Source organism: Panthera tigris, chromosome B2 (genome assembly GCF_018350195.1).
Source record: "Panthera tigris isolate Pti1 chromosome B2, P.tigris_Pti1_mat1.1, whole genome shotgun sequence".
In the NCBI taxonomy this organism is placed as follows: Eukaryota; Metazoa; Chordata; class Mammalia; order Carnivora; family Felidae; genus Panthera; species Panthera tigris.
The window spans coordinates 78638240-78654783 of NC_056664.1; positions in this window are offsets into that span (position 1 = coordinate 78638240).

Here is a 16544-nt window from a genome sequence, read left to right on the forward strand (position 1 = left end):
ATGAGTGCTAGAAAACTATTTTCAAAAGTCATTTAAGAATATTCCTTGTAATCGTGCCCAACTTAATTAGCCTAGTAAATGACAGATAATGCAAATCAATCAAAGATAAAATTTAGAGTAGCCTTTTTCAAATTATATTAAATTATGGATTAATTAAATATTGCAGTGCTAATTTTTTTCAGATGTTTTAATAAGGTACCATAATTAGAAACTACATAGATTTTCTAAAAATATGAAAAGTCTTACAAACATTTCAATGGTAACAGAAGGGATTGCCAAATAACTTACTAGTGATATCATTATTCCACCAATGTCATAACTCAAAATAAAATGCTAAGTAAACCTTCAGCAGTTAATGTTCTAGGATGAGAAGGAAGAACCTAAGGAATTACTTGTCGTGACATATGGAGGCTCATTTGCCCCCTCCCCTCCCCATAGCTGAGCTTGCAATTTCTTCCTACAGTCTCTGCCTCCTCTTACACCCACACACATTCAGACTCTGACACCAAGTTTACTCCTGCTCAGTTTTAAGAGGGATTTCAGAAGCCCTTCCTCAGAAGCATTGAGGTTTGTGGTTAAGTCAGCTTAAGGCTATTCTTGCTCTGTTCTTTTTCCCTATCTCAGACTTAAGGCCCAGCTTTAACTACCAAAGGCCCCTGACAAAGTTCCATGGCCCTAGAGGATGAGAATCTGGCTAACTCCTCAGGCTCTTAGATTTTAGATCCAGAGCCTTGACCCTAAACCCTGGTGCTTGCATCTGGCCGCATTGTTTTTGCTAGAGCTTCTTGATGCCAACGGCCCAGCTGTTCTAAACCCACCATTGGATCTCCTTATTGTTGTGCTCACCACACCTGCCAGTACATCTTCCTGGTGCAGATTAACCTGCGCCCTGTATATTCATCTTCTGTCTTCTTCAAGAACCTCCATCTAATCTGATAGGAGCAACTAGATCCCACAACCAAGCTCTCCATCACTCATTGGGCTAGCACCTTAGCCCATGTACTAACTTACCCTGAAGACCTGTTCTTCACTGAGAGTGTAAGTCTTTTCCTAATAATTAGGCAGAAATTGTTTCCACACCTGGAAACTATAAAACTTTCTGTGAGACTCTATTATAAGATGTAACAAACGTCATTATAATTGTTTACCCAGGTGTCCCTTGAAGTCAGGCATAGTATTCCACTCAATCTTACATTTCAAGTGCTGAAGCATACTTCTAAACCTTCACTTGATCTTAGCCAAAAGGCCGAGAAGCGATATACTTCTAAACCTTCATAGACACTCAATAAATGTGAGTAATAGTGATGTTCAGGTGTAATAATGCCTCAAAAGTATTCTCTATTACATAGTATGTGACCATCACCAGTTACTCAGAAAAGCTGTAGATTATTTTTGTGACTGGTAACCTTGTACGATAAAATTCTCTCCCTCCACAACTTGGTATCCAAGAAAAAGAAACTAAACCACTATTTCACTTCACCAAAATCTGTCTTGAATAGCCATAATGATACTAACATTCTCAGGCCATAGTAGTAGGAAATTCAAGGCCAGTACTACATTCTTCCAACCTAGTTCAGGACATGTCTTTGATCTTTAGCTCTAGAGCATTCAGCACTTTACACAATTAATTCCGGAATATGGGATATCATAATAATGAGGACAAAGTAATAATGCTAACGTGTCAACAACCATTAACAATTATAGGAATGTATTGCATAAAGGTTAAGATAGCAAGAATGTATGATATAAAGGTTAAGACCACGGAATTTAGAGTCATACCTATGATTCAATCCTGAGCCTGACCGTGTAATATTAAGGTAATATTACTTAATCTCTATAAGGCTCAGATTGGTCCTCTTCAGATGGGCATATGATTAAATGAGGTAATATATTTAAAGTGTCAAAGACAGTGCCAAGTCAGGCACACAGAAAGTGCTTTAAAAAAAAAAGCTATTGTTTATCATTATTAGCTATTAGCTATTATAGGCTTTTAGAAGCAACAATGTTTCTTTTCCTTTTTTGGTATATATTAATTCAAAACTGTTTATGGAACACCTTACCATATGTGAAACACTAAGCAAAGTCCTATAGGGAATATGAAGCTGTAAAATGCAGTATCTGCCTACAAAAGCTTATAATCCAGAGAAGGGATAAAACATGGCTGAAAAACTACACACAAGGGGGCTTTTGCCCCCCCAAAAAAGCCACCAACAAAACACTAGGAGAGTTTGGCAGATGGAAGGGGAGGACATACAAAATGTCAGGGAGGAGGAGCCCTGTGAGCTCCGTGCAATGATATGAACATAAGAAGTGTCCCCTAAATGCCTGTTCTTTGCCTGATACCAGGAATGTTCTCAACTGGTAAAAAGTAGCTGCTCTAAAAAAATGCCAATCTGAGTAACTTGAAGGATTTTTTTTCTGTTTCTGCTATTTATGATTCTACTGCAGTGATATTTAATTGTATGGTATTCTTTAAGAACATGTAAAGAGATCCTTGCAAGTCTGCCTAATAGGTACTCATTAATTCAGCCAAGCTAAACGAACTGTAAACGAAACTGACAAATGCTATTATCCCACTTGCTATATTTTTCTATATTTCTCTTTTTATATCCAGCAGAAGATAGTTTGAGGATCTCAAAACTCCTCCTGACACAGTGCAGGGAGCCAAAGGGCTACAGATAATTAATGTGGACTGCTACTGAATCCATTTCTCTTTCATCTTTAATGTGTAGTAAAAGCCACCGGAATATCAGTCTTAAGGCTTAGATTCAGTAGTCTTGATGTCCCTTAAAGACATGGGATCTAATTATCCCATCCCTCTCTCCTCCCTTTTCTGGTCTATAGACGGAAGTGAGGCAACACTGGCTTGTGGAGGAGAGCTAGTTTTCTGTGTCACTTGCCCTAGAGAGGGGTGAAGATACTACACATGGGAACATGGGAGAGCTGGAAGAGATGTTCTTTCCAGAGACTTATGCCCTGGGGATGAAAAACAAGGGTGACTATTTTAGTTGATACCAAGATTATGAAATCTGTGCTGGGTTTATATGGAATCAGAGTTTGTAGATGACCTGTGGCCAGTTTGGAGAACTTAGAGACAGTCCTGCATTCATCTTAAAATGTCAGAGCCTTGGGGCACCTGGGTGGCTCAGTCAATTAAGCATCTGACTCTTGATTTTGGCTCAGGTCATGATCTCATGGTTTGTGAGTTGGAGCTCCGCATCAGGCTCCAAACTATCAGCACAGAGCCTGCTTGGGATTCTCTCTCTTCTTTCTCTGCCCCTCCCGTGCTCTCTCCCTCCCTCTCAAAATAAATAAATAAATTTAAAAAACATGTCAGAGCCTCAAATTTCACCATTTAACATTTATTCTAGGTTCTGCATATCTTCTCTTTGTAATCCCCTTTTAAACAGAAATAGCTCTGAGAGAGGCAAAATATAGCTGCAGTATTGTTATACTTTAACAAGAAATGGTTTGGGGCACCCGGGTGACTCAGTCAGTTGAGCTCTGACTTCGGCTTAGGTCATGATCTCGTGGTCCATGAGTTCAAGCCCCGCATCAGACTCTGTGCTGATTGCTCGGAGCCTGAAGAGTGTTTTGGATTCTGTCTCCCTCTCTCTCTGCTTCTCCCCTGCTCATGCTCTGTCTGTCTCTCTCTCAAAATAATAAATAGACATTTAAAAACAAAACAATAAAACACACAAAAGAACAAGAATTGGTTTGTCAGTATCCCTCTAATCATCACCATCATTACATCCTCAGGATCACAGCCATCATTTATCAAGTACCTATTTTATTCCAGGCATGCCATATCTAGTCTAGAAACAGTGAGTACACAGACTTAAACACAATTTTAAAATCATTCATAGCAGTTATGGATAGAGTGGATAATTCTAAGTTATCAAAGTTCTTCAAGCCAAGCAAATTAATTTTCACTGGTCAATTGCTAAATATGCAATTCCATAATTAACACACCAACAAAAATCTATATTCGGGCTTGAAATGCTCTTTGTGCTTTTGTTTAAATGTAAATGTGCCTATTCTCAAAATGCAAGAATACTTCTGCCATATTCATGTTTTCAAAATTCATATGTTGAAATTCTAATGCCCAAAGTGATAGTAAATGGAGGTGAGGCTTTGGGAGGTCATGAGGTCATGAGGATGGAGCCCTCAGGAGTGGGATTAGTGTCCTTATAAAAGAGACACCACAGAGCTCCTTTGCTATGTCCTCCATGTGAGGACACAGTGAAAAGCTGGCAGTTTGCAACCAGGAGAGGACTGTCACCTGACCGTGCTGGCAACCTCCTTTAGGTCTTCCTCCAGAACTGTGAGCAATAAATATTTGTTGTTCATAAACCATCCAGTCTGGGGTATTTTGTGATAGCACTCCAAAAGGACTAAGACAACTTCTCAGCAAACAAAAACATTGTACTATATGAACATCTCTATCAGGAAGAGCAGGGGAAACCATTTGGGTTCCAAACAATCTTCTTCTTTTTTTTTTTTTTTTTTTACATTTTATTTATTTTTGAGAGAGAGAAAGAGAGACAGAGCACAAGTGGGGGAGGGGCAGAGAGAGAGGGGGACACAGAATCTGAAGCAGGCTCCAGGCTCTGAGCTGTCAGCACAGAGCCCGACGCAAGGCTGGAACTCACAAACGGTGAGATCATGACCTGAGCTGAAGTCGGATGCCACCCAGGCACCTCACCAACAATCTTCTTGATGCCAACCGATTCACCACTCCACCTCGGCAAGAAAGAGTATACTGCCTTCCAGACTGGAACAATCTCCACAAAATCTTTTTCATCTGTGCAGCACACTTTTGCATGCCTGACTGGGACAGGACCAGGCTGAGAGGAGAAAGGAGGGAGGACCATCACACTGTCTTTCCAGAGAAAGCAGGTATTGTGAATGGATGATTGTCCTATCTATCTGTCTATCTATCTATCTATCTATCCATCATCTATCTCCCTACCATGTATCTATTTATCTATCCATCATCTATCTATCTATTCTTATCAAGAGATGTATACAGAGGTGCAATTTTCTGCTATTGTCCCAAGTCCTTGTATAAAGATCTTAATTAGAATGATAGTCACAATTGGACAATCCAAGTGCATTGCATGGCACCTACTGTTGCTGTTGGCTTTCTGGGCACTTAGGTCCCTGTCTAAGCTGCTTCCCATGTGTACCAGAGATGCTGTCTTTTGTGTGATTACGTGATAATGATTGACTTACTCTGTGCTTAATAATGATGTATTTCTTGAAACCACCTGTGGCCACCAGCAAGATTTGAAATTCAAATGCATTCAGTTGAAATTTACACACTTAAAAGCTTAGAGTCTTCCTTTATTTAAAGTTGTACTCCCTTCCAGTCTTCAGCAAGCTTATCTCCCTTCCCTGGCTTGCTTGCTTGCTTGCTTGCTTCCTTTCTTCCTTCCTTTCTTTCTTCTTTTGCTTTTTCTCACAAGAGGTATCCCTATATGACATACTGCATATTTAATTTCCTTATTAGTTTGTTTTTTGTGCCCTCACCCAACCAGAAATAATCTCTAGTGTAAATAAATTGTCTTGTGTTGACTATTGTACCCTCAGCATTAGCATAAAATCTGGCACGTGATAGGTACTTAATAATTACTGAGTAAGTAAATTTTTATTCTTAAGCTATGGTTCCCTGAATACAAAACTAGTGGAAGATGGAAGGAAGTTTTTAAAACTACATAAAAGCAATAAGAAAAGAAGTAAGATGACAACCCATAGGAACACCATCAACCAGGGATATTTGTATTTTGGTATAAATATGTTCAGTATTTTGTCTCAGCTTCTTCTGGACATTAGGATTACACTGAACATACTGGCTTGTAACCTGTTTGCCATGCATAAGCACTTTTTATAATGACATTTTCTTCTATTGCATGGTTTAAAGGACTGTATAATAAATATCCTATAGTATAGCTATACCATAATGTATTTAATTAATCACTTGTTGACTATTGAGTTTTTATTATGGTAGACTTCTTTGGAAACCTCTGCTGTCATGTATTTAATTTTATTTCTCTCTGAGAAGCATATGGGATGAGCAAACAGATGATTTCTATTATTCTTAAGTAAAGTGTTCCACCGACCATGTAATATTTCCTAGAGATAGCCTACAGAGGTGCCATGAAGTAAGCAAATGCCTACAAATCCCATACTTAAAATCTTTCTTTGTTGAAAAAATGTTTGCTTATTCATTGGGTTACTTACATTTAATTTTTTCCTAAAAGCAGAGAAAATCTGCTCTTAGATGTCCCAAACGGAATAAAGGCTTTCCCTTAATTTCTGCCCCAAGGAAAACAATAACCTCAATAAAATGGGATCAGCTCCTCCTTCCTTTGACCCTTACCATGGCCCCTTAGAGGCTTGCAGAGGACTGAGACTAGGTCAACCTTGCCATGGTCACCTCTCTCACTAGGTGAGATTAGCTAGGGTTTAGGAGCACAGAGGTAAGTATAGACTCATACCTTGGGCCAAGGGCAGGGGCAATGGGGATGAAATATATGTTACTGGATATTTCTGGACACTGCATCTTACAGGGAGTAAAAGCTTTTAAAGAAGTCTATGTCTGCTGGTGGCCTGTGATTTCCATCTTGTTCATATATATATATATATATATATATATATATATATATATATAATCTTACACAGAAAAGAATGACCTCTAATTTTATCAACCTTTTAATGGGCTGGTTTCTAATTTTTCATATTTATAGGTAGTGCTGCTTGACTTTCCTTGTAATACACTTTTGTGCACTTATAATGTCATTTTCATAGGGTAGATTTCTGTAAGATGAATTAATGGGTGAAAGGAGATTTTTAAGGCTTTGAATCATGTTGATGCACCCTCAGAAGGGTTTGGCCAATATTCCCACCACTAACAGTCGAAGAATGCCTCTTTTCCTACACCCTACCAACATTGCCAGTTATCTTTTTTGGGGAAAAAATTAAGCATATATTTTGTCCATGGATGGTAGTGTGGTGGGACCTTAAACCATGTCACAAATAAGCCCCATGATATATCTTCAAAGTGTTTTCCTTCATATTTTTGTATACTTTCAAGGTATGTAAAAATCAGAATATAAAAGTAGTAGGTAATTTTAAAAGAGAACTCAAACATGGCTATGCTATTCTCTTCAAACCAAAATCCAAGGACTTAGATTTGGGAGTAAGCATAAGGAGTTTCTGTCTATAAACAATCCTCTAAGGTCCTTCCTTACACTCGTGAAATATAACCTACATTTGTATTGGAACTTTCCTGAGGAACTTTACAAAACAGAATTTCTATAAGTTACTGCTGAAATACCTGGATTCTTTTCCTCGGGTATTTAAATCAGCATATGTATATTTACTTTTCTGGGAACATCCCAAGAGCTATGAATCTCAGCTTTTAAATGAGGTGTATAGATTCTTCAGCTTCATGAGGCCAATATTGATTGGGTGACCAGAGAATCTTTTTGCTCTTCATTTGCCTTCTTGACAGTCAGCGGAGAGTTCAAATTAGTCCAGCTTTATTCTTGTTGCTTTTTGGTGCACACGCATGCTGGCAGCTCTCTCTGCCTCATCAGCCCCAGAGTGAGCATTCATACACAGCCAACTTCTCCCTGTACCTCCTGCGAGATGGTCTCAACCAAATTGAGCCTGATTTAACTTATTTCATCTATAAAATAAGATGAAACCCACACCTCAAATCCTATATTGTTGGGTATGAAATAGTAAAATTTTGGTATCTTTCATTTGGCTTGGATCTTTGTGTATTGTGTTATCAAAGACAAAAGCAATTTTTAATGTGTGTCCATATAATTAATTCGGTTTTCCTTTTTTTGTTGTTAATTTTAGAGAGAGAGAATGCAAATGGGAGGGAGAGAGAGAGAGAGAGAATGTGAATGGGACAGAGGGGCAGAGAGGGAGAGAGAGAGAGACAGAGAGAGAGAGAGAGAGAGAGAGAGAGAGAGAGAATCTTAAGCAGGCTCCACGTTCAGCATGGAGCCTGATGTCAGGTCGCGTGACCATGGGATCATGACCTGAGTCCAAATCAAGAATCGGACGCTCAGCCAACTGAGCCACCCACGTACCCCTGGTTTTCTATATTTTTAATCTGTCTCATTTTCATCCAGGATCTGGAAGGCTGTCCCTTACATGGTGACAACCTTATTTTAGAAATATTGTAGAAAGGATTAAAAGTGTCTATCTCTTGGGTCACAACTTGAAATTCACAAAAAGTTTTTAACAGTATGGTGATTCGAAAGGTGTTATTTAACCAAAAAATATTGCCTCATTGACCTGAAATTCCAAATATGCTTATTTCTTTCTTTCTCTAAAAAATTTTCACCAGAATTTCCTGTTAAAATCAAAATCTTCCCTCAAATGATAACATATTAGCGTTGAATAGATCATCATGTTAATTCAGCAGAAACTAAGACCTTAAGGGGAGGTGGGAAAACATGAATATATTGAAAAGGGGAGGAGATGGAGTACAGGAGTACAGAGTATAGGAAGCAGTTCCAAAAGGAAAGTTGCAGTGAGCCCCCAAGGGAGCCTTACAAGCAGGCTTTGAAGAGGACAGAGCATAACCAAATAGTGACAATATCTACCACTTATTGGATCCATAGCATGTTTCAGGAAAGCTATATACTTTTTGTATTTATTCAAATTCATACGTTGCCACCTCTCCACTATATGTGTATGATTACTCCCTTGTTAGAGGTGAAGGAAGAGGGGCTAGCAAAGCTCAGGAAGTGGCCTAATCTTGAGGTGCTGGCAAGTGTTGGAGCTGAGCTGGGGTGTGGCTGCCTGGCCCATCACCACTGCCTGTTCTTTCCATTTTGTCATTGACATCCCAAGTGGGAAGAGAGAGGAAAAAGGGAAGTGGAAGCTCCTGGAGATGAACAGTTTACAACGCCTTATGTCATCTCTGCCAGCAACTACCATCCAGGATATCTAGCTTTTAAAGGAATAGTTTTAAATCAGCTCAAAGCAAGAATTTAAACCATGTGACTTTCAATGTTTTCCTGACTACAAGGGTCAGTGCAGCCTAATATAAAGTGCAATTACACATCTTGCAGATCCAATATTCTTTTTGAAGGCAGGTGTAAGAACATTAACTTGTATTATTATTCTACCTTGTTACAGAAAGTATTTAAGGCAGATTTAATAGACTGTAAATAACATCAACCAGAAAAATTATAAATTATATAATTTATAATAATATATGTTATAAATAAAAATAATGGTGTGATTTAAAGTCATGTTGAAACTAATACAAAATGGAACACCATCAGTCTGGTAAAGTTGCTGTAGGTAGACTCTTGGCTTTCTAGAACAGGACAAAAAAGGGAAGCTTGATGATATATCAATTCAATGTGCATAAAATAAGGCAAATAACTTGCTTAGATGGCAATCATGAAAAGATATGCCCACTGTTCTCTTAAATTACAGAAAAGGTGTTCCAAGCAGTGATGGCATTTACCACTAAGGCACAATGCCTAGAAAAAAAATATGCTCAACAAATGGTTATTATTAACATGACTATAGTGGTTTTTTTTTTCTTTTAAATGGTGCTTGTGTGAAATGACAAGTGTTGCTGACAGTGTGGAGAAAAGAGAACACTTGTGTACTGTTCATAGGAATGTAAGTTAATGCAGCCGCTGTGGAAAACAGTATGGAGTTTCCTCAAAAAATTAAAAATAGAAACACCATATGATCCAGTAATGCTACTACTGAGTATTTATCCAAAGAAAACAAAAGCACTAATTCAAAAAGATATATGTACCCATACATTTATTGCAGCATTATTTTAATAGACAAAATATGCAAGTAACCTACATCTCCATCAATAAATGGATGGATAAAGAAAATGTGATATGTATATATCCAATGGAATATTACTCAGCTGTAAAAAAAGAATGAAATCTTGTCATTTGCAATAGTATGGATGGACCAAGGTGGTATTATGCTTAGTGAAATAAGTCAGACAGAGAAAGACAAATGCTATATGAGTTCACCTATATGTGGAATCTAAAGAACAAAACAAATAAACAAATAAACAAATAAACAAAAACAGAGTCTTCAATATAGAGAACAAATTAATGGTTGCCAAAGGGGAGGTAAGTGAGGGGAGGTAGGGCAAAATAGGTAAAGGGAATTAAGAGCTACAAACTTCTAGTTATAAATAAGTCATGGAGATAAAAAGTACAGCATAAGGAATATAGTCAATAATACTGTAATAATATTGTAGAGTGAAAGATGGTGTCTATACTTACCATAGTGAGCACTGAATGATGTATACAATTGTTCAATCACTAGGTCATACACCTGAAACTAATATAACATATGTCAACTATAATTCCAAGAAAATATTTGAAAAAAATGTTGCTTATGGCTTCCAGTTTACCATGGTATCTTTTTACCACTGACAAAAAATATCTACACAACAGAAGAAGACGAAAACTTCATATCAACACTAAAACAAAAATTGACATCTAATCTATTACAAGTAGCAAGAGATATACCAATTAAATATAAGTCCTATGGAGCTAAATTGAACACAACAATCAGTGTTCAATGCATGTCATATTACCAGAAACAGAGGAAGCCTGATGACCAAAAAGAAAGCAAAAATCCATTGTCTGCTCCCAGCTAACTGCCTCTGGCTCAGAATTAGTGCCTATGCCAACTAACGACCTAGCAGTCCACTGTTTTTGAAGAGGTCAAAATACTGTGGTCCAAACCAAAATATCAGTACCTCAAATCCTAGAAAACAGCAGATAGACCGGTTGTTGGACTGGCACAATGCTTGGTGCCTTACTAAGTGCAGTTCAAGCAAGTTAAATGCTGAATCAGAAACAATGAATAGAGAACAGTGAGACAACAAAACAGCAAGGGTCTTAGGCTTGGGGAACTCCAATTGTTCCAGTGTCAGAAAAACAGTCAATAGGGGTAGAAGATAACTCGGTCTGTCAGGGACATATGTGAGAAGAGTACATGCCAGGGTCTGAAGGTGAAACTAGAGCTAGGGACGACAAGATGATCACCAACCAGAGATCCTAAAAGAGGAACAAAGACAGTGAGCAGGGCCCAAGGAAGGAAACACTATCCGTTGTCAGAGTCTGGGTCTAAATGGAGCTCCTCTGATGCAGGTTAAAAAGGAAAAAAATAGCTTAAAAATATTGCACACCCTGGGGAATAGATTTTAATACAGAAACAAACCAAGAACACACCTCTGAAACAAATACACTTCTATAATCAGAAAAAAAAATGAGAAAACTGACATTCTCAATTGTGTACTAGATGGCACAAAACTTAAGATGCAAGAACAGAAAAGTCTAAAAAAAAAAAAAACCACCAATCCCAACAATTAGAACAAAAATTAATCGGTTTAGAACCCCCTGTTTAAGCATAACAAAACCCATCGGCTTAGGTTAAGGGGGAAAAGCAATCAATTCTATCTACTTACCAAAGAAACACTTGCAAGGAAATAATACTGAAAGTCAGAAAGAACGTACTACAAAGACTAAAGGGGGGAAAATGCAGATTGAGTGTATATATTGGTGCAAATGGCCAAACAGGGATCAAAAAGGTAACACCAAAGAATTCAAGGCAAGAGATCGAATAAATGAAAAAGGATCATTTTATGTTAACAAAAGGTAAAATTGACAATAAAGAGAGGATATATATATGAATCTGTAAACCCTATAAAACATGGCATCATTCTAAATTCTAAAACTATTAAGTATTCAAAGAAAAATGACAAAAAACACTTTTTTGAAGTGTTAAACTAAAAGCAAATCTTGTACTCTTTACATTTCTTCTTAAATATCATGTAAATTTCCTGAAAATTGTCCTGCATTTTATTACCAAAAACCTCAATAGTTTCTGGAAAAGGATATTAAACCAGATACATCTGTCTACTATGCATTAAAATAACATATTAAGAACAAAAGCTTAAGCAACAATGAAAACAAACTTTTTTTATAACAACAAAGACATATTTATCTTTCCCAGAATGACACCCATTAAAAATCATTTGATTAAAACAAAAATAGTTACAGAATATTTTTTACGCCACAAAGTTAAAATAATAGTTTCGATGTTAAGGAAACAGATGGAAAATAAATAAATCATCCAACTCAACATTTTAGGGAAGAATACCAAAAAAGTCAGAATACCAAAAAAGAAAGAATACCAAAAAAAAAAAAGTAAAGAAAGTGCTGAAGGGAATAAGGTGCATTTTGAGCGAACAAACAAGCAACAAAGGAAGCAGAAAGAAGCTGACAGGGCGCTGGCAAACTCAGGATGAAAAGTGCAACAACGCAAAGAGCAAATAGATCAATGTAGAAATGACACAGCAGTTGTAACAACAGAAACCATTTAAACGATAAGAAAATGTGTTGTATTGTTCAATGTTAATATCAGGAAAAAATCCAATGAAATATAAGCCTGTCTTAAAAAAACTAAGTTACTATGGGTGCCTGGGTGGCTCAGTTAGTGAGCCCTCGTCTGCCAGCTGGGAGCCTAGGAGCTTGCTTCAGAGTCTGTGTCTCCCTCTCTCCACTCCTTCCCTGCTTTCACTCTGGCTCGCTCTCTCTCTCAAAAATAAATAAACATAAAAAAAAACTAAGTGACTAAAATTGATGCAGAAGGAGTCAAAACCAAACAGACACACAACCACAGAAAACATGGAAAAGGTGTAAAAGAAGTCCTGGCTCTGAAACCAGATGGAGCTTTTTCAAATGTTCAAGGAACAGCTAATGCGACATAAATTGCTGCAAAGAACAGAAAGATATAGATAGCTACATAATTTAGTTTATAGAGCTAACATAACTCTGATACTCAAACAAAAAGAAAAGTCAATTTCTTCTTGATTTAGTCGAAAACCTGAAATGAATTGCTAGCAAACTAAATTCAAGGCTGTGTTAAAAATCAACCAAGTGAGATTTGTTCCCAGAATTCACAGATCTAGCAAAGAGATTGAATAAGAAATGGTATTATGGGATAGATAATAGATACAGGCTGAAAGAGACTTTGATACAGCCTATTCTTATTTATTTATTTATTTATTGAAGATGAGAAAACTAGAAGTTGAAGACTTTTTGAACATTACTTAATCATCAAAGAAGGAACCCAACATCATATTTCAGGATAAGATATTAGAGGCACCCCCACTAAAATCAGGACCAAAGCAAAAATGCCTGCTATGAATCTTATTGTACAAAATTGTACATTGAGTTCATGCCAATAAAACAAAATGTGAGACAAAATATAAAATCTACAAAATGCTGGAAATATAGGAAAAAATTATTATTGCCTATTGATGGCATGATTATCAGCCAAAAGTTGAAGAAAATCATGTTTAAAATAAAACTTCTTGGAATTAATAAGACAGCTCAGTAAGTTAGTCAAAATGGGGAAATATATTTTAATATTATCACCTATCCCATTTGCAGGCATTTGCCAGTCAGAAAATGTAATGGGAATATATCCATTCATTAGAACTACACTGAATTCATAATCTTCAATCTCATCTGGGTCCTCCACACTCCTGAGGGATCCTACAGCAGTCTGATCCACTCCCCTCCCATCATGGCCATCCACCCACTTACCCCTGCTGTGTCTTACATTACTGCCTCATCAGAAGGGAGCCTTCTTAACTTCCTGCCCTTCATCCTACACACATACCTGCATCTGAACCCACATTCTTCTTTCCAAAAAATGCCACTGGTCTCACTTTTCTTCCTATCAAAGACCAAGCTTTTGTCTGTCCTTAATTCCCATCTTTTCCCATCTTTTCAGAAACCTACGTTATGAACTATCCTTTCTATTGTACCATTAACCTCTCCTTCCTTCTGTTTCTATTCTGTTTCTATTCTATTACCATTTAAATATGATGAAATCCCTCCCATCTTTCCACATTTTTGGTTCTTTCTTTTCCAGTTCCATTTTCTTTTTCCCTTTCATAGTCTTTTCTCCTTTTAAAATCTGGAAAAATTATTTATATCTATCACCAGGAAGATCTATTCAATAGGCAAATTCAGTCTTGTAATTTTTCTCTTTAAAACTTCTTTCTGGAGGGGCTCAGTTGGTTAAGTATCAACTCGTGATTTTGGCTCAGGTCATGATCTCACAGCTCATGGGTGTGAGCCCCCTTCCTCCCCGCCCCCCCCCGCCATCGGCCTCTGACAGTGTGGAGCCTGGTTGGAATCCTCTCGCTCCCTCTCTCTCTGCCAATTCCCACTCACTTGATCTGTCTGTCTCTCTCTCAAAAATAAAAGTAAATAAACTTAAAAAAAAAACTTCTTCCTGTAATACCCTCCACTACCTTAAGCTTCACCTAGTTCGTTCTTATGCATTCTTCACCTTTTTAGGTTAAAGGACACTTCCTCACATAAAGTGATCCAACATTAAGACTTTCTTTCATACATGGAGAGAGAAAATATTATAACATTACAATCCTCAACACTAAATAGATTGAAATCTTTCTAAAATACTTTGTGAGTGGGTGCCTGGGTTGCTCAGTTGGCTAAGCGTCTGACTTTGGCTCAGGTCATGATCTCGCAGTTAGTGACTTCGAGTCTCGCTTTGGGCTCTGTGCTGACAGCTCAGAGCCTGGAGCCTGCTTCAGATTCTGTGTCTCCCTCTCTCTCTCTGCCCCTCCCCCCAAATAAATAAGCATAAAATTTTTTTGATAAAAATTAAAAAATAATAAATAAATAAATAATAAATAAATAAATAAAAAATAATACTTTGTGAGTTATAACACAAGTCCAATCAAAATCCCAATAGAAGGTAGCATTGACACTAAAACTAAACAATGGTAGCACAAAATGATAAACCAATCTCACTTTGTTAATAAGGAAGTTAAAATTCTTTAATAAAGTTGTAGAAAATAAGATCCTTTCCTTTAATGAAAATAATACACTATGGCCTAGTAGGATTTAGGAAAAGAAAATAAAATGTTTCAATATTGGGAACTGAATTACTAAATTTATCTCACCAGTTGAATAAAGGAGAACTATATATGTGTCAATCACTGTGTGAGAGGCATTTGATAATGGTTATGCTTTATTCATAATAAAATCTTAATCTAGAGACACTATTATGTAATACCAAAATATAAAAACCAAGACAAATATGACCATTGTCTCCTCTACCATCAAAGAATAATATAACAAGGCCAAAAGAAAATGAAAGACATAAGTACTGGAGAGGAGGAGATTAAAATCTCTATTACACATAAGTGATAAGATTGTGCGTCTATAAGATCAATGAGAGGTTAACTGAGTTCTCATAAACAAAGTGAAACCAATACCTTTATGATTTACTAGTAGAATCCAGTATACAGAACAGCTAAGAATAAACCTGTCAAGTAATGTGCATAAAGCTATTTGTTTTTTAAAAACGACAAACAATTTTACTGTAAGACATAACAGAAAGCTTGAATTAATGTAGAGATATGTCATGTACCTGAAATCTTTAATAATATCAATACACCAACTCCTTTACAAACATAATATCTCACAAAGGGTATTTGACAAGAGCAAACTGTGTTTCTAAAGTTATCTAAAATAGGGGCACCTGGGTGGCTCAGTCAGTTAAGCATCTGACTCTTGATTTCGGCTCAGGTCATGGTCTCACGGCTTGTGGGATCAAGCCCCATGTTAGAGTCTGTGCTGACAGTGCAGGGCCTTCTGGGGATTCTCTCTCTTGTCCTTCTCACTCTCTGTGCCTCCCTTGCTCATGCTGTCTCTGTCTCTAAATAAATAAATAAATAAACGTAAACAATAAAAAATAAAGTTATCTAAAATAAACCTTGACTAATAAGAATACCTAAATTTTTTTCAATGTTTATTTATTTATTTTATTTTTTTGAGAGAGAGAGAGAGAGAGAGAGAGAGAGAGTGTGGGGGAGGGGCAGAGAAAGAGGGAAACTCAGAATCTGAAACAGGCTTCAGGAGCTGAGGTATCAGCACAGAGCCTGATGTGTGACTCGAACTCATGAGCCATGAGATCACGACCTGAGCTGAAGTCGGGTGCTTGACTGACTAAGCCACCCAGGCACCCCAAGAATACCTAAATATTTTTGAAAAATAAAAATAAGAAATGGGATTCTCTTATTGGAATTTAAAATATAGAATAAATGATAAATAAGTTATAGTAGAACTGGCATAGAAGTGGATAAAAATTTTTTAACTATTATAGAACATTCATAAAATTTAGTGTATGATAAATTTCCTACTTCAAAAACATTAGGAAATGATAGATTATTTATTTTATAAATATCATTGAGATATCTAATTCCTCATTTAAGAAAAAAATAGATCTTTTCCACACCACAAAATAAAAAAAAAACTCAGAAATTTAAATGTTTAAAAAGAAAATATAGTAATATTTATATAGGGGTATCTGAGTGGCTCAGTCTGTTAAGTGTTTGACTTCAGCTCAGGTCATGATCTCCCGGTTCATGGGTTGGAGCCCCACATCTGGCTCTGTGCTAATAGTTCAGAGCCTGGAGC